This window comes from Gopherus flavomarginatus, chromosome 5, assembly GCF_025201925.1.
Source record: "Gopherus flavomarginatus isolate rGopFla2 chromosome 5, rGopFla2.mat.asm, whole genome shotgun sequence".
NCBI lineage: Eukaryota > Metazoa > Chordata > Testudines > Testudinidae > Gopherus > Gopherus flavomarginatus.
This window is the reverse complement of record NC_066621.1, coordinates 55,701,075-55,726,808: the sequence shown is the minus strand read 5'-3', so window position 1 is coordinate 55,726,808 and position 25,734 is coordinate 55,701,075. Positions and strand designations below refer to the sequence as shown.

General features: G+C 39.3%; 1 protein-coding gene and 1 long non-coding RNA gene across 19 annotated transcripts in view; one reads left to right on the top strand and one right to left on the bottom strand.

The window, feature by feature from the left end:
* SOX6 (SRY-box transcription factor 6) overlaps positions 1-9,219 on the bottom strand; it is a 458,734-nt gene extending 449,515 nt beyond the window's left edge. For 7 of the 17 annotated variants that reach the window (XM_050954521.1, XM_050954529.1, XM_050954542.1 and 4 more), the window contains exon 1: positions 7,510-7,789. The gene's annotated coding sequence lies outside the window, so the exon portion shown is untranslated. Of the gene's footprint in view, positions 1-7,303; positions 7,323-7,509; positions 7,793-8,018; positions 8,112-8,703 lie in introns of those variants that run through there. The other 10 variants (XM_050954523.1, XM_050954527.1, XM_050954538.1 and 7 more) reach the window with 6 other exon arrangements.
* On the top strand, positions 8,105-14,252 carry LOC127051796 (uncharacterized). Of its 2 annotated transcripts, XR_007774606.1 has the most exons (3): positions 8,105-8,192; positions 8,285-8,392; positions 12,872-14,252. It is a non-coding gene; the product is annotated as an uncharacterized LOC127051796 (long non-coding RNA). The 2 variants fall into 2 exon arrangements; XR_007774605.1 differs by lacking the exon at positions 8,105-8,192 and having other exon boundaries at positions 8,250-8,392.
* The last annotated feature ends 11,482 nt before the right edge of the window (positions 14,253-25,734 follow it).

Below are 25,734 nucleotides of genomic sequence, written 5' to 3'. Positions count from 1 at the left end.
AGATACAAAAATATGTTTAAATATAAAGTTTCCTGATGGCTTCTAATTAATAATTTTGGTTACTAAATAGATGTAACAAATAGTAGGAATCCCTAGCACAGATGGCTTAGGTGATGAGGACACTTGATATGCATTCTGAGATGAAAGTATTCTTAGGCCTTGTCTACATGGCATAGCTACTATAGAATAAACTACTCCAGAATAGCTATTCTACAATAGTTCTCCTTGCAGATATTCTGTTCTGGAATAAAAGTAACTTTTAATCTTTTATAATTATTCTGTTTTGTGAACAGACTAATTATCCAGAATAAAGTCACCACATGTGGAGCTATTCTGGAACAGCTACTACAGAATATTTTATCTCCCAATATCTACGCTGGTCAATTTCTCCTCGTGGACAGGGCCTTAGAATTAATTTCCTCATTCTCTTAGTATCATGTAAGACTTAGTCAGAATTTTTGAATGTGTATTGTATCATTAAAAATAGTCTGTTCCAATGCATACAGTGAATTTATTCTAAAATGCAGCATGTAATAAATCATGCTGTATTCAATTAATCTAAGAAGATATTTTCATTAAAATCTGAGTGATATACAGAAGGGGTTTTAGAAAAACAGAAAAAAAAATCGGAATATAAACAAGCCATCATTCTGGTAAGAGGAAATACAAACAAGCAGAATAAAAATAGTTGATGCACAAAAGCCATAATGAAGGGGTTGCTCAAAAAATATCTTCTACTTTGAATGGTTTGGATGAAATACAAATTATCCACAGAAAAGTGTGGACTGGCATAAATGTTTGTACAAAATTATAAGTATATTTCTAGAAGTATGCAAGTGGCAACCGCCTGCACGCTGCACAAGTTCCCAACAACACTCTGCTTAAGTGCTACTGCACACAGTCCAAACCACTGCATTTTAATTACTATGCAGCCTCAGATATATTGCCTTTGATATGGAAATGTTCTTGTTCTCTCATCTTCACATACGGTCTCATGCACAGAAATCTTTATCTGATTCATAAAAAATAAACCAGAATTCAATCTCAACACCTGACCTCAGTGCTTAGAAGTTTTTTACTAAGCATGGTGTCACTATAAAAAGAATGGCTAATATTGGTGTAAAGTTAGATATTTTGAGCAATGATATGAAGGATTTGCAGTTAAGAATCAAATCAATACTGCAACTCTTAGGTTTTACGGTTTCATATTGCCTTATGTTAGTCTACCATAGTAGACTGGAGAAATAATGGACATGCACACTTCTATATGTTGTTGAAGAAGTGAATAGCAAACTTTTAACTAGGGTCCTGTCTACCAATCTATAGAAGAGATGCATCAGTTGTGATAATTTACACCCTCAGCCACCACACTGAGCAGGTCCTTAAACCTAGCAAGCCTACAAAATTAAAAAAATTTAAAAAAAACACCTTCCCACTGTTTATTTTTTAAATGTGTAGATAATGTAAAATTCTCCATGCTTATTTTTAAAACACATGTTTTCTAACTGCACTACAAGAGCTAAAATGCTTTTCCATATCACTTAAAGAAGGTAAAATAAATGTGCTACATTCTCACTGAAGAGCAGATAATTTAGTCTTAAGAACCTTTGTGCGGAGTATGAAAACTTTGAAGTTTAAATATCTAATTTATACAGAATATAAAAAAGCATTTTATCAGCAAACTTATTCCAGGGATTACCAGCATAAAAAGTATTTAAAAACACATGCCAGTATGTTTCCACATATTAAAATAATATGCAGACTACAAGAGGGTTAGAAATGTAATACATGCTGTCTTCGACAAATTCTACCAATCCTTCAGAAAACATTCACTATTCAGATTTGTCTAAATAATTCTGCTAACTCTATAGAAACTACATTCTGTTTTTATAAAGAATATGATCTTTGTAACCTCACTGTAGTAGATAATGATCCATCTGTAAATCATTTTGTTGCAGGTTATCTGCTTTTTATCATTTCTAGTACCTGTCTGTGCCTGATATGATACTCTTAAACACATTAACTTGATGGAATGTTTCGCTTGACTTCAAAAACATCAATTGATATATATGTATTCTGTGTTATAAATGAATGACTCTGATTAACCAACTTCAGTAATTTACCCCATTTTATATTACCCAATCAAATTTGCAAACCCCAAGAGAAATGTGATAAAAATACTTCTACTCTCTAATCATTTCCAAACAACATTTTCAAACTTGGCAAGAGGGAGGGCAGGAGTGTTTTTTTTTTTAATTTATGTAGAGACTAAACAAAAAACATAAAACCAATATGAAGTTTTTAAAAGGGAGGGAAGAAACCTGCATGTAATGATTCTTGTTCCTTTAAGAGAAAATCCATTTTTCAAGTTCCTGTTGTACTAATTGAAAGAGAATTATTTAAAACTTCACTGAATACTTGACTATACCATGGTTATGTGTAGCAGTTTCATCAGTGCCAAATAAATGAAGACTTTCTAAAAGATCATAAACTAAACACTGGCATGAAATCTCTCATTGTGATGTCACAAATATTTGCTGTTGCTATAGAATAAAGTATTAAAAGAATAATGTACTGGTATCATGGACATGCTTTGAAAACATGCCATTATCCAGTTTTATCATGGTAAAAATCAGCTGTTTTCTAGTCAACACATCTTCACGATCACCCTCCTCTGCATATGGTTACATATATACACAAACATACACATACAGACATCACACTTGTGTCAGATAGAGCCTTATTAATCACAACTTTTTACAGTCTTGGATTTTAGTGTGATGTCATGAGCCATAATGATACATCAATAAATAGTTACAGATTTTTGTTATATAAGCAACCTAATATATGTTATATATAGTAAAAGGAATTTCATGTGTTATACTGCAAAAACATGTCCCCAAACGTACCACATATGATATTCTACCTGGAAAAAAAAATATAGAGAAAAATGTATGTACGCTCAAACAAATAAAAATACAGTGAGAAAGACAATATATCAACTTACTAAAGGATTAAAAAACTTTACATTAGTGTCTGACTTTTTTGTTGCCACTTCAGTAACAAGATACACCCAAACTACTGTACATATTATTAGGTTGTATTTTAATCTTGGGGCTCTGGCATAATTTACAAGCTACTCAAAGCTCTGTTTTTCTGATTTATATTATTGCCAGAAACCTTAAAAAATACACCCTTGTACAATTACAGAGAAGGACACAGTTTATATATGCACACAAAAATAAAACTACTTCTTTATTTACATAACATTTAAACTGTAAATTGTTAAAAGGGATCCTTTGCCAAGTACACCCGGTAATCTTTTAAGTCACTTTAATGAGAGAGAAATATACATCACCCCACAATACATACTATAGAGAAAGCTAGATTGCTACTCCTCTTACATAATTCTTTGTTTTAGGGAAAAAAATAAAAAATGTCAATAGCCTTTTACATTTGATCCACATACTCTTTTAGGGGAAAATCAAACCAACTGTAAAAGATTAATGGATATTCTTCCTGAAAAAGTGTTATCTCCTAAGGTGATTAAGGTGTTTAATAGATATAAGGTCATGACTGAAGAAACTTTCTGTGCCCACTGAAAAGAAAACATTTGGTTTTGCTATCAACGTTCAAAGTCCTGGTCTTCATCACTCTGAAGGGTACTGCAAGGCCTTTAAAGAGATGCAGGCATTTCAACAGGAGCCAGGACCTGCTGGAAAACACCTCCAGTGATTTTTTTATTCAATAGAAAAAGTTTGGCCTGAATTGACCAACTATTGGCCACATATTACAAACGCCCCCCCCCCAACTAACAAAGGGGGAGTGGAGCAATATTTATTGACAAAAACCAAACTGACAACAAAGGCAACTAACGTTTGGCACTGGCTAATGGTTTGTACAAGTCAGCTACTGCTGGCCTGGCCTGGCCTGACTAACTGGTACACTCTGCTCTTCTCCTCTCCTCTTGCTTTCATAAAGGTGTATATATTTTCAAATGATTCTTTGGAGTAATAAGGAAGCACTGAAGAGCTACACAAATACAACACAGAATCAGCAACACAACACACGTGCATGCGCATACATGGCGATATCTATCCTACTCTCACTCCCTACGCATTACACCGGTTTTGCACCCTGCAAGCCAGCAGAAAAGAAACCAGACAAGCTCTCGAGTAGTCTCCAGCAAAGTCTCGCAAACGGTTCTGAAATTCTCAGTGCAGCTGCAAGGATAAGAAGTGGTAAGAGAAAGGAGGAGCGAATGTGCTTCGGCAAAGGGCCCCTCATGTTCATTCCTGAATGAGTTAAAAGCTTTAGGAGCGGAGGTTGGGGCACTGTAAATCCAGGCACAGACGCACGAGGCACGCCAGCAGCAAGTGCCCAGTGCGAGGTGTCCGGGGAGGCGTCGGGCTTGGAGCCCTCACGAGCTCAGACCTAGCGTGTGTCCTTCTCCTGCTGGGGCGCTGCTGGCAGAGCTGCTCTTCGCTCGCTCTGGCCGCCACTTCCCTGAGCTGCTGATTGCTTTTGAAGCAGCCGCTGCCCCAGCCCTCTATCGCGCTGGCTCACGGCCTTTTGCGGGGAAATTTGGGGCTGTTGAGGAAACCACCAAATCCCTTGGGTTGAATCGCCGCGTGAGATTCATAGGGACTTCCGCAACACCCGGAGCTGCTATCCAGGGGCATTGGTCCCTGTCTGTTCCCATCCCCAATCGCCTGGGTGGCTCCCCAGCGTGATTGCCGGAATATGGAGAGCGGGGCAGGGGGGGGGGGTGAACTTCTCCAAACCAACCAGCGTCTTGCCTCCTGCAGAACCTGCTGGTCTCAGTTGGCCGGGGAGTCTCTGGCTGCAGCCTCAGTGGGTGGCCCAGAAATTAGCAGGTCACTGCTTGTGTAAGGTCCGGGGGATGCACCTTGCCAACCCTCCTTTCGCTCTGCGTCTAAGACTGCCAGCCTCAGCCCTACAGAGCAGAAAGATGCATCCTCCCTCCCAGCATCTTTGTGGCCTCTATACATACCCTGCCAGGAGGGATGCGTGCAATGGAGTTAAGGCAGGCAACTGCCTCACAATGCCAAGGAAAGTTACTTCTTCAGCATGTAAGGACCTTAACATTTGGGAAAGTACCTGCCAGGGTTTGTCCAAGCATCTCTGATTAGACCTGAAATCAGCAATACTTCCCTCGCTCTGTAAACCCAGGGCAAGTTGCACTGACAGCTCCTTATTTTAATACGGATTCTTCCTCTGCAAAAAAAATAATCAACCAATTGCTAGGGTAAGTACCTTCTAAACTGCACTGACAGGATTAACATCCCATTCTGAGTGATTCGCAAGGGTGGGGGGTAGTTTGTGTCACCTACCCCCCTCCGCCTCCCTCAAGTGCACTTTAAAAAAAAAAAACAAGAACGTGCAGACTCTGGCCAAACTACGTTTGATGTATTGATTCCAAGTACAGTGCATGGTTTCCGTACATTCTTTGGCTTTTAATAGCTAGCCGAGGAAAAGAGAAAGCATTATTGTTTTCTTTCTTTCCTTCTCTCATTGCCTATTCTAAATTTGACTCCGAGGTTTAAGCAGTTGAATTGGCTAATTCTGAAAATAGGCTATTGAGAGACCAGACACAGCAGTATATCCCTGTATAGCAATGGATACAATGTGCTGAATTGGCAGTCTAATTATAAATGTGGCATTTGGACCTCCTTTCAGACCCAGTGCCACCTTACCTTATGAGGGAACTTCAACTACAGCAACTGTTCAAAACAAAATGCCATTACAGGATCAACTTCACCCAACAGTGGAACTAGCCAGGGGATTGTTTTACAAACAGCCTTTCTCACTTAACACAAGAATGTATTATAAGAAACAAAGTTATGGATAGTACAGAGTTTAAAGAAAATGATAAGTAGTTCCTGCCAGGTGTTGTGCTACTTCAAACTGCAGCATAATCCAAGTGACCTAATTATTTTCTTTTCAATGTACTCACTATAAATAGATTACTTTTATTTTACTAGAATGAAATGCTAGGTATGGTCGCTATTTAGTATGTGCAGACAGTGTGTATATAACATTGTGACTATTGAACACAAGAAATCTCATGCCGGGAGCAACCTGCAATAAAGTCATGGAAAATAGCTCATGATATGCAGTGGGCTTGTGGAAAAGTAAAAAAGGCGGGCGTCTTTCCTATTCAGTATTTGTATATCATGGCAGACTACATTCATACATCTCATCCCTTTCATTATTTACTTTTGGCACAATGGCTTAATTGAGTGGGCACAAGCACGTCAATAAAACAAGTCAAGTTAAAGTCTCAAAACAGGCTTCAGAATTACCCCCTTCCACGAATATGAAGCAGGGGAAATTCGTGTATTTTCTGTTGAAACCCTGCGCTGAGGACTGCGTTCTTCCCTCGCATCCTTTGGATCAGTTTTAAAGATGGTAATATTAAAAAATGTAAAAATAAATGTAAAATAAAAATGATTGTAAAAGTTGCCGGCAATGTGCAGAAGGCTATTTAAATGAACTCAGACATATACCTTATCTGCATACAACAGGCGAAAAACATGCTTCTTTATCTCTGAAAGTTTCACTGTCTGTGTTTTTGGGAAACACCCCTAGGACAGAGCTAATCTCTCCTCCCCAGGCTCCCAACACGCTGCCTTTCTCTTGTAAAATACCCCTGACACACACAGACAAAACACTAATTGTCTTTTCACGTTGCCACTTTCACTCTTTCCCGTCCTTAAAAAAAAAAAAACAACAAACTGTGAAACGGTCCTGTGGAAAGCAAAGGCAGCAATCAAATCGATATGGTCAGTGTCTCTGATTCACCTCAAGGCCTTGCTCTTCTAAAAGCATGCAGCCCTAGCGGGTTAACTGTTCAATGCTGTTAAACAGAAGTAGGAAACGGGGCTGGCAAGATCTCGTCGGAAGAGTAATTCACTGACAGCTAAATTATTAATGTACATGTGTATGTATCTGATCATATAACGTGTGTGATCACACACAAACACAGACAGTGTCACACACGGATGCACACATACAGGCATATACACAAGAATAACCACCAGCATACCCAGTGCCTCCTACTTTAAAGACTAGAACTCAAGAAGTAGAAGAATTATTAGTTCTTACTGACCATTCTTTTCAGAATCATGAATGGAACAATTGCCAAAAACGCAAGAAAAAAAAACCACACTCACGAGATGATTATACACAGATACACTGTGTGTGTACCTATTACATACATTTGTAGCCAACTCAGAGTTTTCCTAAACCTAAGATCATTATTTAAGATAAAACATCAAACCTGATCACATAAAGAGGCTTCTTCTCCATAATCAAACACACCAACAGCTCCGAAAGAGTGAAAACTCGAGAAAGCACAAGCTCTCCACAACCATACCGTGCCTCTCACTCCGATTCTTATAGCATTGTCTATAAACTGCTACTGTATGTAGTTGCATTGCGATTAATTAAAACCAACAATAAGGGAAATACTTCCTGAAAACTTACGTTGCATTTAGCTTAGGCGCTATTCTTTTTTTCAGCTCGCAAAGGAAGCCGTTTTGTCCAGGTTAGGTATTGTCTACTTATGGATCAGCCCCTGGCTAAGGGTTTATTTTAATTTATGGCTTATGCATTCTTTTAAGGTCGATTTGCATGACCTCCGGCGAGAGCTAAGGCAGCAAGAAATCCCAAATTGAATGTTGTGGGCAAGCCCACAATGCAGCACAGCTCTCCCTTTCTCATGGTGTAAACAGAGCTCTCTGATGATGGTCTCTCCCCTCCCCCTCCTTGTGTATCACAAATTAGGGTGTGATATCAATTTTAAAGTTTTCAGTATAAACTTTATCCAAGCCTTCTGCCTGGAGAGATAAGACGCCACCACAGGAACTGCAAATCCTCGGGATAGTGCCCCTCTGTGGCCAAGCGCAATATTACCAACCCCACTGGTCCAATATCTTTGTATAATATACTCCACGAATAGCACATTTGTGGCAAACTTCAATGCAGTTACCCACCTCAAACTTAACGGAGAATTTAAAATCGCTATAAAAAGTCCTTGCATCCTCTTCCATTCTGTTTCTTTGGGTCTATCCACGGAGGACAAACCCACGCGACCACTACGGAGTAATGACAGCAGCTTTCTGCTCTTAAAGATTTATTTCGGGTTTCTTTCTCTCTCTTGTGTTGCTGTACGTAAGAAACTATCTCCCTAGCACCATGTGTTCTCTGCCGTGGGTGATCTTAAAATACAACGCTGATCTGTCACTACATTTTAAAATAGATTCAACTCTCAGGGAGGATGAGAAAGTGTTGTGATTTCAAGGAAGTGGAGTCCTTAAGGTCCATGAAAGATTTCACAGTCTTGGAAACCTCACACACGGAGGAGACTGTAAGTACTTTTCCTAAAACAAAATAAAACCCTCGTGGTATAAAAGTAAATAATCGCGCGGGGAGGGGGGTTAATTCAGATTGTTAAAAACTAACCAACACATCTACCTCCGGACGCTGCTGCTTTAGACAATTGCAACTAACAACCCATTAAAGACAGTGCAGGGGAACCCTGATTCTCTCTTGCAAAGCGACATAAATCCAGCGAAACCCCATTAAAACACCACCACCACCACCACCAAGCAAGGCTGCACTACACACCATAGTAAACAACAGGTATACAACACAATAGGGCTTTTTTCCCCTGGTTACCTCCTCGGAATCCGGTGTGACACAAAGCATTGGGAGAGTCGCCCCCCCTTTTTTTATGCGCTTCAGTAATTTTCATTAAAAAAAGGGCAAGAGGATGTAGAAAGGAGAGAAATAAACGGGGAGTAATTCAGCAAATAAAATAAAAATAAATGCACTAAAGTCTGCTGGTGTTTCTCCGGGCCATGGCTGTGCAGGATCCGGATCGTTAGAAGTTTGCTGATGGGTTGTCTGGAGATTTGGTTACAATCAGGTTCATTATTATTAATTTTTTTCCTCCTGAAACAAGTGAAGGCGATGGTTACTGCTGTCAATCTTGGCAATCAATGTGAGCGGCCATGTCGTAAGTATTCAAAGCATTTCCCGTCGTGCAACATCAGAAAGTGAGTGGCCAGGGCATTGATCTGAAAAGCAAGAGGAGGCAGGGCTCCCCCTCCCAGACAGCAGAGGCAAGATGAGACAACACAGTGAGAGGGAGCGAGCGAGTGAGGGAAACGCAACAACCGAAGAGAAAGTGAGCACAAAACAGAAAGTGAAATCACCCCAGGCTGCTAGCCGCATCCCCGAGAAGCTATCACCACTCACATTGCTATTAGACAAATGAAACCTTAAACCTCTCTCGCCTAATGACCACTGATTGCTCTGAGTGGTGAGGAAAGGTAACAAAGTTACGGGGGGGAGGACCGGAAAAGCAGGAGGGGGATGTGGCGAGTCCTGGGAGGATTGAGTAAGAAGAGAATAAACTAAAGGAGAAAAGAATCATGTTACACACTGACACCCTCTCCCCCAAGTACTTTAAAGGATGTGTTTAGGAGGGCGCACACAAAAGTCAGAAAGGACACGTGTTCAAGAAGACAAGGAGAAACATCTGGAGGGCAAGGGATGGACTGGTCAAGAGTAAGAGACATCAAATACAAATAAAAGCAGCAAAAAAACAAAAACGCTTATTGCCAGTTTTAGTGGGTAGGAGCCCTCTCCCAAAGCTAAATCTGGGTAAGACCAGATGAAATGTATAAATTACACTAGAGATAGGAATCCAGATATACGCTAGACAAACCCACGGCTGAGGGAGGGAAGGAAAGAGACACAAGGAAAAGGGGTGAGTGCAAAGTATGTAGTGATGCATTTAACTGAAAGATAAAGAAGATGCACATAATTAAAACAAAAGGAGAGGTACAATCTGGGAGGAAATATCTGATACAGAACAACAGATTCAGATTGAAGTTTGGCTTTGCCTGTGATGACGAGAGCTTTATCTGCGGCAAAAAAATGTACAGCTACAAAGAGGCTACAGACAGGACGTGAACAGTGATTTAGGAACTAGCGCTTACTTATAAGTGTTAATGAAAAAGCAAATCTGGGGAGGATGAAGAAACAACCCCAAGTGGACCAAGAGTAAATCAACCAGTGGCTTGGAGTGTTGCAACAATCAGAAAGAAGGTCTCAATGGTTTCCTTTTAAATTCCAAAAGGCAAACGTGAAAGAGGTTTTACAAACTGTCGGGGGCCCGAGGATCAGGTGGGCAAACCAAATTGTAAAACTAGCGTCTCTCCCTGTTGATATGATGCACACCTTAGCTAAACTACTGTAAGCCTGGGAGTGCGGAGAACAGCCTCCTGGAAAGAGGGAGAGAGAGAGAAAAAAAGTTGTTGATCCTTCTTTATATTTTTGGCAACCCTTTCCCCATTTTCCAGAAGGCGCCTGGAATTGTTAGTAACAGAGAAACTTTTTAATTTTAAATGGCTTCATAGGTTCTAGAGGCCAGAAAGACGAGCAGAAAGGCTGAATTTGCACGCTCTCTCACACACACAAACCCAAATTTACGGAGTAGGTTAGAAATAGAAGTACAATCAGATCTACTGCAAATAAACCTTGCTCTCCAGGAACATGCTGAAAATCAGCGTGATGACGTAGGATTGATTAGACCTGGTTCTGTTTTCTTTTCTTTACAAGTTTTACAACTTAAAACTCTATTAAGAGACATACATGTTGCATCCTCTTCCTTGCTATTCCAGTGTGTTATGCTATTGCCCTTCTAATCAAGTCCTGGAGAAATTAGTTTAAAGTAAGAACCTGCAGGAATAACAAGAATTTAAAAAAATGTTTGAGGCAATTCCACAAAATAAAGGGAATCAACGTATCATTTTGTAAGCAGATCACCTCCAGACAGAACTTTTAATTTATCAAGAGACTCTCATAATACTTTATCCTCAAATTAGCTGACTGGCTACATTAAGTCTCATTCTCATGTATTCTTTTCATTTAAATAAAAGTGCTAAAATCTACAGTCAGGCAGAGGGACTGCAGTTTATAAGACGCTTAAGTGACTGTACATTCACCTGGTTTCAACAACTTCAAACCATTCACCTGCCTTTAGTGCCTTGTGCACAAATTTAGAAACAAGAAATGACTCTTCTTTCTAGGTACTGTAGAGATTTGTTTAAAACTAATTATAATGCCCGGGATTTGACAGTAATGACTTTATAGTGATACACTGAAATATTTCACAGATGAAGACACCTAGACTTTTTGCATAATTTGTAACCTATTGGGACAAGAAATTGAGATTTGTAAGAAAAAAGATCTACTCAATGTACAAAGAAAAGATTCTGATGCGTATCTACTGCCCCATCAATTTGCTGCTGAAAGTTTTTCCTCTTTTTTAAACATTAGCAGTTATATCATCTCTTTCGAACAACTGAAACTATCAAGTGCTAGGTGCTAATGAACATCAAACAATTAAAAAGGCAGTGTAATTTAAGAAGGTTCAAAGCCCAGCTAGCCCTTAATCTGAAGAGCATCTCTGCTCCACCGAAACTATCGTGCAAAGAATGAAATGAAGTCGGGGCAGAAATGCACGGCACAGATGGGTTGCGTTCAAATAAGTAACTTGGGCAATAAAGCTTGTTGCTTCCTTTAAATTAAGCTACAGGTGTAAATATACACAGATGTAAAAGATGGACCGCATTAAAAAAGTCTCATTGTGCATTGTATGTAAACATGGGGGAGGGTGTGCTCTGCGGATAACAATTGTGTATTTATCTCTCTGAATGCTGAATAAGTGATCATATGATGTTTAGATATGCAGTGGAAGAGAGAAAATATCCTTTATTTTTAGAATTAATATAAGTTTACCGCTCGTTGAATTACTTTGGTTGCCTCTCACTGCTAAAGGCTAGCCACAGCAGCGCAGCCAGATGTTGAAGAGGGATGCTGAACATCTCGTGCTGTGCCTCCTTTCTCGCTTCTAGAGTGAAGGAATTAGAGGCACTCAGCTACGTTGGAGCACTTACCTGTTCACAGCTGTCACTGCATTTTGTGCTGTGCCACTCATCTAATACAGGCATGGAAAACAGTGTCCAACATGCAAAGCAACCCGTGTATCTGGGTTGTTGTGCCACCTCCTAGAGAAGATGAGCAAACCTAAGACTTATAGAGTTTTTGGTATAGTCTAAAGTTTGTATACAAAGGGCAAGCAATTCTACATTAGAAGTCATTTGCCAAGCAATAAAAGCCCTCTTATTAATGCAGGACAATTAGTAGCATGCTTATAAATTCACTGGTGACACACTCCGACAAGGACGACTTTTTATAGGTTGTAAAAAAAAAAGGATTCAAAGAGTTCAAACTTGCGTGAGAAAGAGGTAAAGGAAAAGGAGTTAAAAACTTATCCGACAGGGAGAAAAGTTTTGTTAAAACTGGTACCAAAATGACTACATGTTTCTCTATAGGCAAACCCATCAGATGATTTGAGTTCCCCAATAACAGAGCCCTTGGTGATATTCTTAAAAAAAAACTGGGGGGGGGAACGGATTACATTTTAGCAAGGACCCAATTGAAAACAAAACTCTGAGTTTCTTAAGGCGTCATTTACTAACTATGTATTGTCCTTTTGGCGGAAGCAGATCAAAGGAACATTTTAATTTCATTTGAAACTGTGCATCATCCTGACAGAGAAGCAAAGAAGCCGCAGGAACAACAACCCCCCCAAACCGGCAAACCACATAAACTTTTACAAAGAAAATACAAGCAAGTTTGACATGAAACCCCTTCCTGTCTCGGAAAGTTCATTTTAAAGGTCTCCTCTGTAAATCTAAAGTGCAAACACTAGGCTAAGGTAGTGAGTGGCTGGAATTTGCATGCTGATAAGAGAAGGCTGTTGTACTTACAGTGACAGAGGGCAGGCTGCGGAAGAAAAGCTGTTTGTGTTAGCCTGAGAGTCACCCAGGGCTGCAATGAGAGGAGAGGAGAGGAGTGGGAGTGCCAAGCTGGATACACCTTCACCGCATCTCATCACATCTGCCAGCCTCTTTCTCCCTCTCTCTTTCATTTCCACATTCCCTTTGTTCCTGGAAAAAAAAATCTACACGTCACATCAGAGTCCCCAGATGCAGTCTACACCAAAGAAAAAAAATGAATAATTCAATCAAACTGTGCATAGTCTCTAAGGCAATAAATCTATTGCACTTAAAGAAACGAAGGGTAATTACCGCTATGGAATTAGAATCAGGCCAAAGAACGGAGGAATCCCAGGGTCTGTAAACTCCACGGTCAAATAAAGTTGCATTTACTTAATCCTTTGACATCTCCAATGTAAACTAAGGGGGAGGATCTGAACGTATTCCGGATGGGTTTGAAAATGCTTGGAGTGAGGGTCACAAAAGCAGAGAGAGTGATCAGTGAGAATACAATGCAATGGAGTAAAGTGCTGCCGTGGATCCCCTCCAGGTCCATTCCCCCCTAGTGAACAGCGGATCACACTCCCATTTTCACCGGCTGCTGCTGCGCCCCACAAATGCAACATGGATCATTTGCAGTGAATGGCAGCCTTACCTGCGTCTAGAGCTCAAATAAAAGCTTACAAAAAGTCATTGTGATCGGCAATTTGTTCCAAGCTCGGGCTAAAAGGAGCTGTAAGGGATTTGCACCAACAGCGATTGACTAAAAACGCTGTGACTGACTTCTGGATTTGTCCTGGGCTGAGTTTAGGGAATGTCTGACAGGGAGGGAGGGAAAACACGCTTGAGATCGGATCCAAGTTAGTCAGAAGAAGGCAGTGCTGGTAAGAAAGCCCTGCGACAGACCGACCTAGGATGGGATGGAGGATAACTACATTTGTTCCCCTAACCCTCCTCTAAACTTGCCCTTTCGTCTCGGAGGTAAGATGACTCTATATTGTGTTTATTCTCTCCATGCAATTCAGGTCCAGAGACACGTTCCAGTGTAAACAGGACAGCAATTTAGGGATGTTTCTCCCTCCTGTCGTTACTGCTAACATCTAGTTAGAGTTTAAAATCCTGATCTGTTGCTTGACAAGTTCTTTTTAAACTACTCCCCCGTCAAAGCAGGTGAGATTAAGATTGATGAACGGACCTCGCACCTCGTTCTGAACTTTCAGAAGTGCCCAGGGTCGGCGGCATTAAAATGCTGTCCATTTATACGTAAGACTTGCAGCTTTTATACTTTATACCGTTTTTAATAGGCAGGTTTGATTTATCCAAAACATTAATGGAACTGTTATTCCAATAAAGGTGACCACACTTGCCAGTCTCTCGGCTTGCCTGGGCTTTGTTTATGTGCTTAAAACGCCACCCTGAGGTCAGCGCAAAAAAGGCAGCCAAGGCAAAAGCCTGCCAAGGAGCTTTCGGATTAGCACTTTGCAAAGCAAAACAAACACTGTCAGTAGCATCGGGAAAGTCATCGAAGAATCTTGTTTTGGCAACCCCAGTTCTAACGGCTCTGCGAATGAATTTGGGATGAGGGGAGAATCAAGCAGGATCTTCCCTCACTTTCAGCCAGTGATGGGCTCGGGAAAACACATGCAGAGAGATTTATATAAATTGAGGAGGTGAAGTGGGGACAGAAGTACTGGAAACGCATCCACGACTTCGCTTCCCAACCATCTGCTCCCAAATCCTGCTTCGCTTCTGCACCTTTTGTACTGTGGACCACACCGACGGTGGTTTCCATGGCAGAAACCAGCGCCTGATAGGCAGAACATCTCTTTACCCATCTTTACAAAGTAACCTGGGGGATGGGGGCGGGGTTCTACAGCGCCACTCACTCAAGGAAGTTTCCCTTCACATCCTCAGAGCACGTGCCTCAGAGCATCTCTGACTGACTGCCCCACCAGTTTCCCCAGACTCTAGGCAAACTCAGGGCAAGTGCACTGCCCAGATTTCCCTGGAGTGTTTTGGCTTTTAGTTTGTCTCTCGATTTGGAGGCGGGACTGAGTGTGGTTTATAATCTTTGCTGAATGGTTTGAATGAAAGAGGAATTATGGAAACACGTTGCTGTGACCTATAAACAGCTCCTAGGGTCCAGACTTGGCTTAGGTCGAGGGCAATAATTACCACATTGGGTTTGCCTATTTTCACTGGCCAGACATAAGAAAGTTATCACAACAAAACAACGTCATGGAACAGGTCTTGTTCTACCTGGAAGCTATGGAAATACATTATGGCGTCCTGTAAACTGCCAGCCCTGCTTTTACTAAGTTTACATCGAGATGAAGAAAAAAAATACACAGTGACTTTTAGAAGCTGAGACCTACCCTAGCTGGTGGTCTCCTTTTGGGGTCTGATGTCCTTTCTAAACCACAGCAAAGCATTCATGGTATGCAGTCACTCTCAACTGGAAGAACAGTAACTTCCCTGGCAAATGTACAGTCATCAAACTTTTCATTGCAGTCTAAACTAGTGCAATAGTGTCTCCTGAAAATGAATCTTGAGAAAGGTGGTAAGAAACTCAGCTAACTGAAAGAATTCAAACTTCATTTACTTAGAGTGACTAGAATCAACAGTACCAATGAATTCTTGATACATAGCAGGTACAGAAACAGAGGGACTAACTAATGTGATTTCTGAAGAAGCAAAAATATCAGCTAAAAAGAAGTTGTACACTCCCACTCTGACTAGTTCAGCTACTAGATTTGTCTGAGCCCTTCTTCTTGGTAAAAACTAATTTGTAACTTCCATTTGTATACCCCTCTGAAACTATGGGTAAAATACCTTAACAGATACAAAAATGTACCTTGAGAGAAAATATTTAACATTTCTATTCCAGTAGACTTTGAAGGCCATGTATTAGAGACTCACAACCATCATTAAACCATATTTTGTCATGCTCCTGCAGCATATACCTGTGTGGCCTGTTCTACTATATGTTATTCCCACGTTTAAAGATAGTTCTGTACTTATGTTGACTTTGTTAAAATGATATTATTTAATAAAGAAAGGCAAGAAGAAATACTACCTCATTTAAACACACACCAATACTGAGAGGGCTGGGAGGGAAGACAGGATTAAAGAACCCTTTAGCAGGTACTGAGTAACTCACTGTTCCCATATTTCATATTATAGCCCAGTGAGCTAAGTGTCGATCGCTGGTGTAAATATGACCGTTACTGAATATTTTTCCCCAAACCCCAATTACTAAAGAGCCTGTGTTAAACAGGACTATTCTGATCCACTATGAAAATTCCAAGTGTTTATCAGTCCACAGAATTCCTTATTTCTTAGTGGCAATGCCCTAATCTAATGTTGCACATTAGGATGCAATATGAAGCACGTAGTAGAGCACTTATATACTGTCTATAAGATACACCTATGCTTCATCCCATTGGTGTTTGTTTCGTGCATCAAAAGAGAACAAAGCATGTTTTAAAGAGACTGCTATAATCACAAAAGCATGAACAATTGCTTATATAAAGAGAGAAAGAAGCTCAAAGGAGAGAACAAATACACACAGTTATCTTTGAACTGAGGGCATGCCCACATTGTAAATACAGGCACTGCCACTAAGTCCCATATGTATGCCAAATGATAGGAGGAACAGTGATTGTCGGGTATAGGACAATGGTTCTGTATCCCATACTATTCATAACAACACTTTGCACTTACATATTACATTGATTTCAAGATGCACTTGTGGATTTGCTACAGTATGGGCCTGATCCTGTTAGGCCCATGTCATTGTCAATTATTTAAGTGGGAGTCTAGCCTGAGTTAAGAACTGATGGTTCAGGCTCTGTGTACTTAGGAAGGGTATTTTTTATTAGGAGGGTTAGAAATATTGAAGCAGTTGACTAGATATACAAAAAAGATCATGCAGTGGGGAACAAAAACAAGACATTAAGTTTTACTAAGCAGATGAGTTTTGTATGAGATTTATAAGTGAATATTGCAAGGCTGTTTCCTTTCCTTTTTCACTTCTAAGAACGTTATTTTATTTTATTTTTTTTACCACAGTCTGTTTCTGGAACTTTTTGAGGCAAATAAAATTGGGTCTATCTATTGATAAGTGGCTAAATTGTGTAAATAGTTTTCTAAACATTAGGTTGAAACTGCTGAAAGTATTCAATCTATTTTAACGTTCAATGATTGATAACTTTTCTTATTGGCTAGTACCAAGTCAGGGCCTGATCCTGCAGTCCTTACTCAATTCAACCTCATATTGACTGCTTTAGGACTTTTGCTGAGAGTAAGCACTGCAGGATTTGGCTCATAGTGTTTTATTTCTTATCTGTGTCAATCATTGGCAAGTGACATGCACAAGTAATATGCTGTAGAAATATAAAGCACACTTTGTTTATTACCAGTGCAAGTTAGAATCCATAAAATTGTGTTATGACAGCAAAACTTCTGTGTAAATCTTTACAATCGATAGCTATAAACTAACTTGAAACAAGTGATCTTAAATTGGTACTACATTTCAGATTTAAGTAAAACATTCACTGACTTCAGTGTGAATATTGCTTGAATAGCAGAGTGCATAGTCAAGCCCTTTCTACTCAAGTGACATCCAAAAAGGCTCCAGATTAATACAACTACATGATCATACTGAAGATGTGTATTTAATATGCAAAATCATGCAATTTAGAAAAAGTAAACTTCTTAACATTTAAATAATAGAATAAAGGACTTAATGTAGACATCTTTTTAAAGGCTTGTTTATTATTCTGTCATTATGGGCCAGATTCTGCAGACATTTATACAAGTAACTTAACCTACATGAGCCTTCCCCCAGTGAAGCAAAGCTACTCACATGCACAAGTATTTGCAGGACTGGGACCTATGACTGCACAGATAAAATTAAATGTGCTTTATTTACTCCAAAATGGAGCAATGTTGTATGTTGTAAATTGTGACAGTTGTTTTGGGATATTACATTGTAAAGTTTTTTTAAAAGCTGGTACATAGTTTGTCCTTGTTTTGATGGAATAATGTTTTTGACTATAATATGTAGCAGAGTTAAAACAAAAAATGTTTACATAAAAATAAGAATTCAGTTGCAAACTGCTAAAGTATATTCTCTTGTAATTTGCCTTTTGACAAAGTAGAGGAAGCATAGTTTTAAATTGAGCATTAAGTAAATAAATGTCAACCCTGTTCACTGGTATTAGCATACTTGAAATTGTAGTTTATAAATGTTTGAGAGCATCAGCATCATGATATGGTTGTCATAGAAACAGCAACAATATGTCATTTAAATTAATTTTCCATGCAGTGATGATAACGTCTATGTCTACATCAGTTCTATAAAACAAGTTCCAAAAGTAGACTGAAGAGCAAGGAATAAGAAACATAAATAGGAAACAGCACATTTCAAATTATTACTTGCTTAAAAAAATACAAGATACAACTCATTGTTAAAATTACAACTCAGTATGCAATTGAGTAGAATTTTATTTCAAAGAAAGCTGAGAGAACATTTACTTACTGAAAAATTATCAGTGCTCAGTGAACCAAACCTGGTCATATTTAAAAACTGTATGATCAATTCCAGTTTAGGGAATGTGAAGTATTAAACAATAATTTTTAAACCATGAATACTCTTTCTGTATGTATAATGGGGAAAAAAAGTTTAACATTGTGTTATGGCTCTGGATCTGCAATTCAATATTTTTTTCAAGGTAGGAAATTTAATATGAATAGATTTATTTTTCCTCTATAATGCAGCTACTGTGTGTTATGAATGCTACCTTAAGTAAATCATTGCCAGACACACTCAGTTGGCATTACTGACTTGATTATTAGAACAGAAATGTTTACCAAAATAAAGACAATGTTCTTTAAAAATAATAATGTAAGAAGATTTAGCTCTTGATTTGTCTGTCTTTTGCTATGTTATGGAGCAACAACATTTACTCGGATTTCTATTATTACATGTTTCATAAAAATACCCAATTCAATAGTGAGGCTATGGAGGAAAATATTGAGCAGCACTTATATAAGAAATCCAATATATTTTTCTCACTAACATATTTTAATGATTATCAGGAAATATATAAGAATTTTGATATATTTAATGAGTTGTCATACAGCTTTTTATATCCAAGACCTCTGAAATTGTTTGAGTCTTTAAATAAATTATCTTCAAGTAAATGAAAATTAACGTTATTTAAAAAAAGAGAGAGACTGAAGTAGCTATCTGCAGTATAGAAAGAAGAAATATCTAGAGCTATTCTTCTTGATAGGATTAAGGAGTGCTACAAAAGACGCATTTAAATCTCTAGTTTTCCCTGACAATTAACAATGAAAAGCAGATGTTTACAAAGCTATTTTATATGCTGGTTTATAAGATGCTAAAAGATGGTTTGTGGATGGTAAGAAGGAAGAGCTGGATAACTGCTTGCCTGCTGTATATTTAAAAAGCATTTTCATTGGCTCAGTTATTGTTAATAATGAAAGAAACACTTTGTGCTGTGTGTGACTATAGAAAACTGCCATCACAAAGTCCTCAAAAAACTCTTAAGATGTAATTTACAAAGATAATAATAACACAGAATTATTTCACTTCTCTGAATGCTACATATTTGCATACCAGGACTGTGTACAATATACTCATAATGCACATTCATAACAACAAGGACTTCTTAACACTGCAACTACAGCACAAGATCTGTGCATTAAACAATCTACGGTTCCAAGTTTTCCTTTTTGGTGTGAAACTGTTTGTCTCTGTAACCCAGGTGCTAGCTGTCTACACAAAAGAGGTCCACATTCAAATCTACACCTTCACTGCGTATGATAATCTAGTGAATATCATAAAATACAACAAAACAGCAACAGTTTTATTTACCCAGTGTCATTTTGAAAAATGGCAAATTATTTAACATGAATTTGAGAGAAAGCCTTGCCTAGGGTTGAGAGTCTGCAGATGTGCATTCTACTCCTGGTTCTGCTACAGACAGAGAGAGTGATTTTGACCAAGTAACTTTGGCCAAAATTTTCAAATGTTTTTTGACCCCAGCTTAGGCGCATTTATTGTGATTTGTGTACTTAAATTGGGTGCATGCAAAAATATGTCTGATAAGTCAGACCTACACCTTCTGGGTTCTCAGTCTTATCCATAAAATGGAGATTAGCCTATTTTACCGATCTTGTAGGGATGTCAGGATACTTAATTAGATTCTTTACATCATGATCAAGCAATCCTTATGCATAAAAAGGACTTGCATTTAGGGTCCCAATCTTGCAAAGACTTGTGCACATGCTTACATTTACACAGTCTAAGGAGTCCCGCTGACTTTCAGGGGACTTCTCACTGTGCCAAACATTAAGCAGATGTGTAGGTTTTTACAGGACCAGGGCCTAAATTAATGGGACTATTTATATGTGTAAAGTTACTCACATGCTTAAGTGATTGCAGGATCAGGCCCAAGGTTTGTGAAGCTCTTTGAAACCTTTAGCTAGAAGGAATTATACAAGTATTATATATATTATAAATGTTTTCTAGTACAAGAGGACATATAGTAAATTGAACATTTAAAAAAAATCATTGACTAGTGATATTTAAACACATTTGTAAAAAAGGTTTTACATATCTATTTTCTAAAAATAATGCCTAAGATTTAATCATAATCATAAAAGACCTTCATTTATCACCTGTGTGCTACCAGTGCCTGAATAATTTGGTTTTTATCTCAGACACTGAATAAATTCTAATTTCAGTTAATGCCCACATTGTTTCTTTTATTTATCCAGTTGTGCATGAATGTATTCCAGTAAATTATGGAAATATTCAGTTCATATTACCTGACCAGATTTATTTTTCTTAATGGACTCTTGAACTACTCTACATCCCTACACATAGGGTAGCTTTCCTAGAATAAAATTTATGCTGCTACTGTAACTCTGTGTAACAATATACAAAGTAAATTAAGGCCCCAGTCCTGCAAGCATACATACTTGGACTACTCATGGGTAAAGGTGAGCATGTGTGTAAATGTTTGCAGGATTGGGGCCCAAGGAAGCAATAATTTTACTTAATATAGGCCCATATTCTCCCAAACTGAATTATTTATGTATACAATAGCAAGAAGTTATTGAGCAATATTTTGTATCTATTTGCAAAATATCATGAGGCAAATCCCCCTCCAATAGGTATGATTGGCACAGGATATGGGGGCAAGGGAAGGAAACCAATCTGTCCAGGCTGCAACAGCCTGCATTAGTACTGTGCCCAAACACTATGTGGGGAAATAATCAACCCATTGCAGCTCACCGGCTCACTCCAATCCAAAATACTACTGCATTGGAACACAGCACGGCCCCACAGAGCTCGGTTGCATGCCAAAAGAGATGTGTAGACCCCTGTCTGGCTCACAAAATCCTGGCACCTGTCCCATGAGCAGCAGAATAGCACCAGTTCAGCTCCCAGCAAAACCCTCCATAGCTCCACAGAAGGGGGCAGGATTTTGCCCCGGTCTCATTTGCTACTTTGCTGTTATTTTAATATGACATTTTAATAACATAGAGCTGCAAGTGTTTTCAGCTATGATCTGAAATGTCTGACTGTGAGGTTTTAGTTCTGTATATTCATATTTTACATGCCCTTTCAATTAGCTATCTCATATATGCAATAGGAATTTATGCCCAAAGTGGACAGCCTCTTTAAAAAATAAGTTAAAATAGGAGATGTTCACATTCAAGAGCAAAACAGTGCATGGCAGTGGTTGTTAGAACTAAAAAGCCCAGTACTATGAACAAAAAGAAAGTATTCTTGAGTCAAAATTGCTTTTTCCCCAGTTATATTCCGATCAGAAAGATAAGTACTTCTTACGGTTGCAGAGAAAACTGTCATGTTAGAGGTTTATTGAATATATAATATTGGGGAATGTGGAATTTGTGATTTTCAGTGAGAATGTACAAATTATATTATTTAATTTATACTTTAAAAATGTGGAATTATCACATTTATTTAACTTGAGTGTAAACACCTACTCTGACCATAGGCAAATAGCTTTTAAAAAATATCCCAGCTAATTATTGCATACTACAGATGTGGTGCTTTGGTATATAAAGAATAAGGGATTCTTGAATACTGTCAAAGGATTCTGGAATATGGAATTACAGAAGAAAACCTGGGCTGTGCCAGTATTGATAGCAAACTAGGGCTTCATGTTATTATTTGCAAACTCCACTCCAAAAACGTAATGAGGGTTTCCATAAACGTAATGGACAAAGTTAGCAGTTCTGTGTGGAGGACCCAGCACATTACCAAAACAATTACATTTCTGACATTGCTTTATTGTATGTAAAAAGCTCAGCAATTATATGTTATTCACATATTTACTGAAATTTTCTTTGGGGCTTTTTGAATTTTTCTTTTGATCCTACACTCCCTATGCAAGCAAAACTCTAAATTTATTTTAAAGGAGTGAGTTTTGCCTGAGCAAGAATGGCAGAATCAGGAAAGCAGATGAAACAACTGAGGTTTATTAAATAGGAAAATCAAGTTGATGGTCCTATAATTTTCTTCATTATGGGGATGAAAATGTGCATTCTTCATAACTGAGTAAACTCATACTTGGGTTACTACTGTAAGTCTCGTTCAGTCTCACCTCCTGTCTTTTACTGTTTGTTGCTCTCACGCTGCCTTACTTCTAAAATTAGTGTGTAAACTCTTCAGAAGAGGGAGTATGGAGCAGATCCTCAGCTGTTGTCAATTGTCATACCTCCATCAAAGTCAGTGGAGCAATGATAATTTACACCAGCTGAGGATCTGCCTCCATCTCTTTATTTGATATGTAAAGAAACATGCACACTTTGGGGCACTGTATACCTTATATTTCAGGGGGTGGCAAACTTTGGCTCCTGGCCCATTAGGGTAAGCTGCTAGCGGGCCTGGACGTTTTGTTTACCTGGAGCATTCACAGGCACGGAGCCCCTCAGCTCCTAGTGTCCATGGTTCACAGTTCCCAGCCAATGGGAAAGAGTGAGCCACTTCCCACAGCTCCCATTGGTTGGGAATGGTGAACTGCACCTACAGGGAGCCGACGGGCTCCATGCTTGCAGACGCTCCAGGTAAACAAAACAACAATGTATTAGATATTCAATTCAATGATTCCATAGAGTTTAAAATCATCAAGTTTTGGTGTAGACCCACTTATAAGCCGACCCCCACTCTTTGATGCATCACTTTTTTACCAAAAATGTTCGGCTTACGAACAAGTATATATGGTAAATAATTTTAAAAGAACAATTTAAAAAAAACACTCTTCTCAGAACTCTATTGTTTTCCTAACCTCCCCCTCTCATTCATATATACACACACACATATACGTGTACATACATACACTTATATGCTTCTGCAATGTAGATGACAAATCTGACCTTTATACTGGGACAGATAAAAGGCATCATTTAGGAAATGTTGATCTGGAGTGCAGACTAGCGGTAAAGAGATCCCATTTCTAACTGAAGCCTTTCAGTTGAGGTATTTCAACTAAAAATACTGTTTATTTGAAAATATTGGAAATGTTTCTTAGCAACACCAATTCAGCTGACAATTTCCACTCTTCCCTTGCTCACCCTACACCTCTCTGCACCTCCTTTGAAAACACTGTAGAACAATCTATGACATAACATGGGAAAACATTTCCAAAGGTCAAGACAAGGAGTGCTACAGGATAATACTAATATTTTAGCACATGAAAGAGGAAACTATTTGCAGCTGAATGAGAGCAGTGGGTTGCAGCACCAATGGGTATAAAGGAATAACACTAAAGGGGCCAAAAGTAGGGATCAGGGGTCACAGAGTCTACAGTGATTGGTGAGGGCTTGAAGTTGAGACAGCAAAGAGGTCAAAAGCAAAATGAGGCTTTATGTAGGTAGTTTGGACACTTTCTTCAGAGCCAAATGGTTCCTGGATTATGACTCTGGAAACAAAAGTTTTCAGAATTTAAAAGTTCTTGTAAATTTTGGCAATTTGTAGACAAAAGAAACTTAGTTTACAGGACTGCCCTAGCTGAGATTACAAAAGTAAAGTTTAATTGATTAAATCTAGTTGACAAATATACTGGTTTCCCCAGTACCCCTCCTGCTATGCTCTGGCCAATTCTGTGGCATTCCCTGAGAGTTAAACATAGATCACCTGGGCAGATGTGCCATAGTAATTCTCCTAATGTTTAGCTCATGGGGAATGCCACAGAACAGGCCCGAGCACAGCAGGAGGTAGCCAGGCAGTGCTGGGGGAGAATGGATTCTACCCTCTTGAGATCTCCTGCATACATCCAGGTAGGCAATATGTGAAGGAATGCCCCCTCGCTATGATGTCTCTCTGGCACCTTTATTGTGGGGTGGAGCTTAGAGGGGCATTCCTCCCCTTTCCATGGACCTTCTTAGGTCTTGTAAGAGGGGAGAACTCCCAGCAAGATTTATGTCGCCATGCTCCTCATAATCCTATTTTAGCTCACAGGACAAGGAATGGCAGATGAATCTATAGGTGGTGCTGGGTGTGTGGTGAGGTTAGGAGCCTATTAAACCTGGAAGTGGTGTTCTCTGAAAAGCCTTCTAAAGAAAGTTGGGGAAGAGGGGGAGACCCTGGCTAAAGAGTCAGGGTTACAGGGCTAGCTGCACCTTTGACCCCTTTCTGGTCTCTCTCAGTGCATAGCTTCAGGTGGCTAGGCCCCATGCCTTCACCTCAGTCAGGATGGAATCCTGCAATTCTCCTACTCTTAGACCAGGTCCCAGGTTACAGCACCCTGTGATTCAACTGTGCTTATCAGCAGGCCCAACAAGGTTCAGCATCTGCAAGTCTTCCCTTCAAGAGACTGTAGCCAGTGGTCAATACAGGTGATCTGAGAGCCTTCTCAGGCAAAGTATTGTACAATCTTAACAGTTGGAATACACCAAAGCATAAGAGAAAAGGAATTTTAAAACAATAAAAGGTCATGGGGTGCTGGAACAATTTTTATAATGAGGGTGCTCAGGGCCACTGAACCAAACTGTAAATCCTGTGTATAATGGAATCCACTTCAAGCCAGGGGGTGCAGCAGCACCCCCAGCACCTCTAGTTCCAGAACCAATGAAAGGGGCTACGAGTACATCTTTCTTCTTAAAGCTCACCATCCCCCAGATGCTTAGGAAGGCCTAACTGCTTCAGACCCCCAAGCAGGAATCTATGTTAGTCTGTTTTCTGCAAACAGCTCCTTGACATCTGCCTCACCACTCTGGGCAGAGGAAGAGCTTTTAACTGTTATAGTCCTTTTCATCTGTTCATTCCCAGCCCTGGCAAAACATCTATGTTACTTTAGCTGCAGCCTGGAAGTATCATCTTTGCACTTAATAGCTCAGGCATTGTTTCCTAAATGACCACCCAACATGTTTATTGGGAGGTTGCTTATCTAGATCCATTGTGTTGCTTTCTTGCTTGTTTCCTAACCACCCTGCTATTAACCTAAACCAACATATGTATACATTAAACATTCCAATAAATCCAATATACCCATACAGTAACTGCCCTAATAAACAGGTCACATACTATATCGATGAATTACTTCATATCAGCCTGACATCCTTCACATAGGGACCATGGCATTATCTTGATTTGGGACAATTCTGAAGAACCTTCTGTGGCTAGGAGGGGAAAGCAGCTGGGCCATGAGCCTCTAAAGGCTCACTGGAGTTGGAGGCTGTCAAGGTGCTAAAGACCCTTTTAAGGCTCACAGGGAGATGAAAGGAGGAGTCTTCATTTCCAGGACCATCTCCTCAGGGAGAAGGATGAGGTGAGGTGTGCAGGGGACCCCTG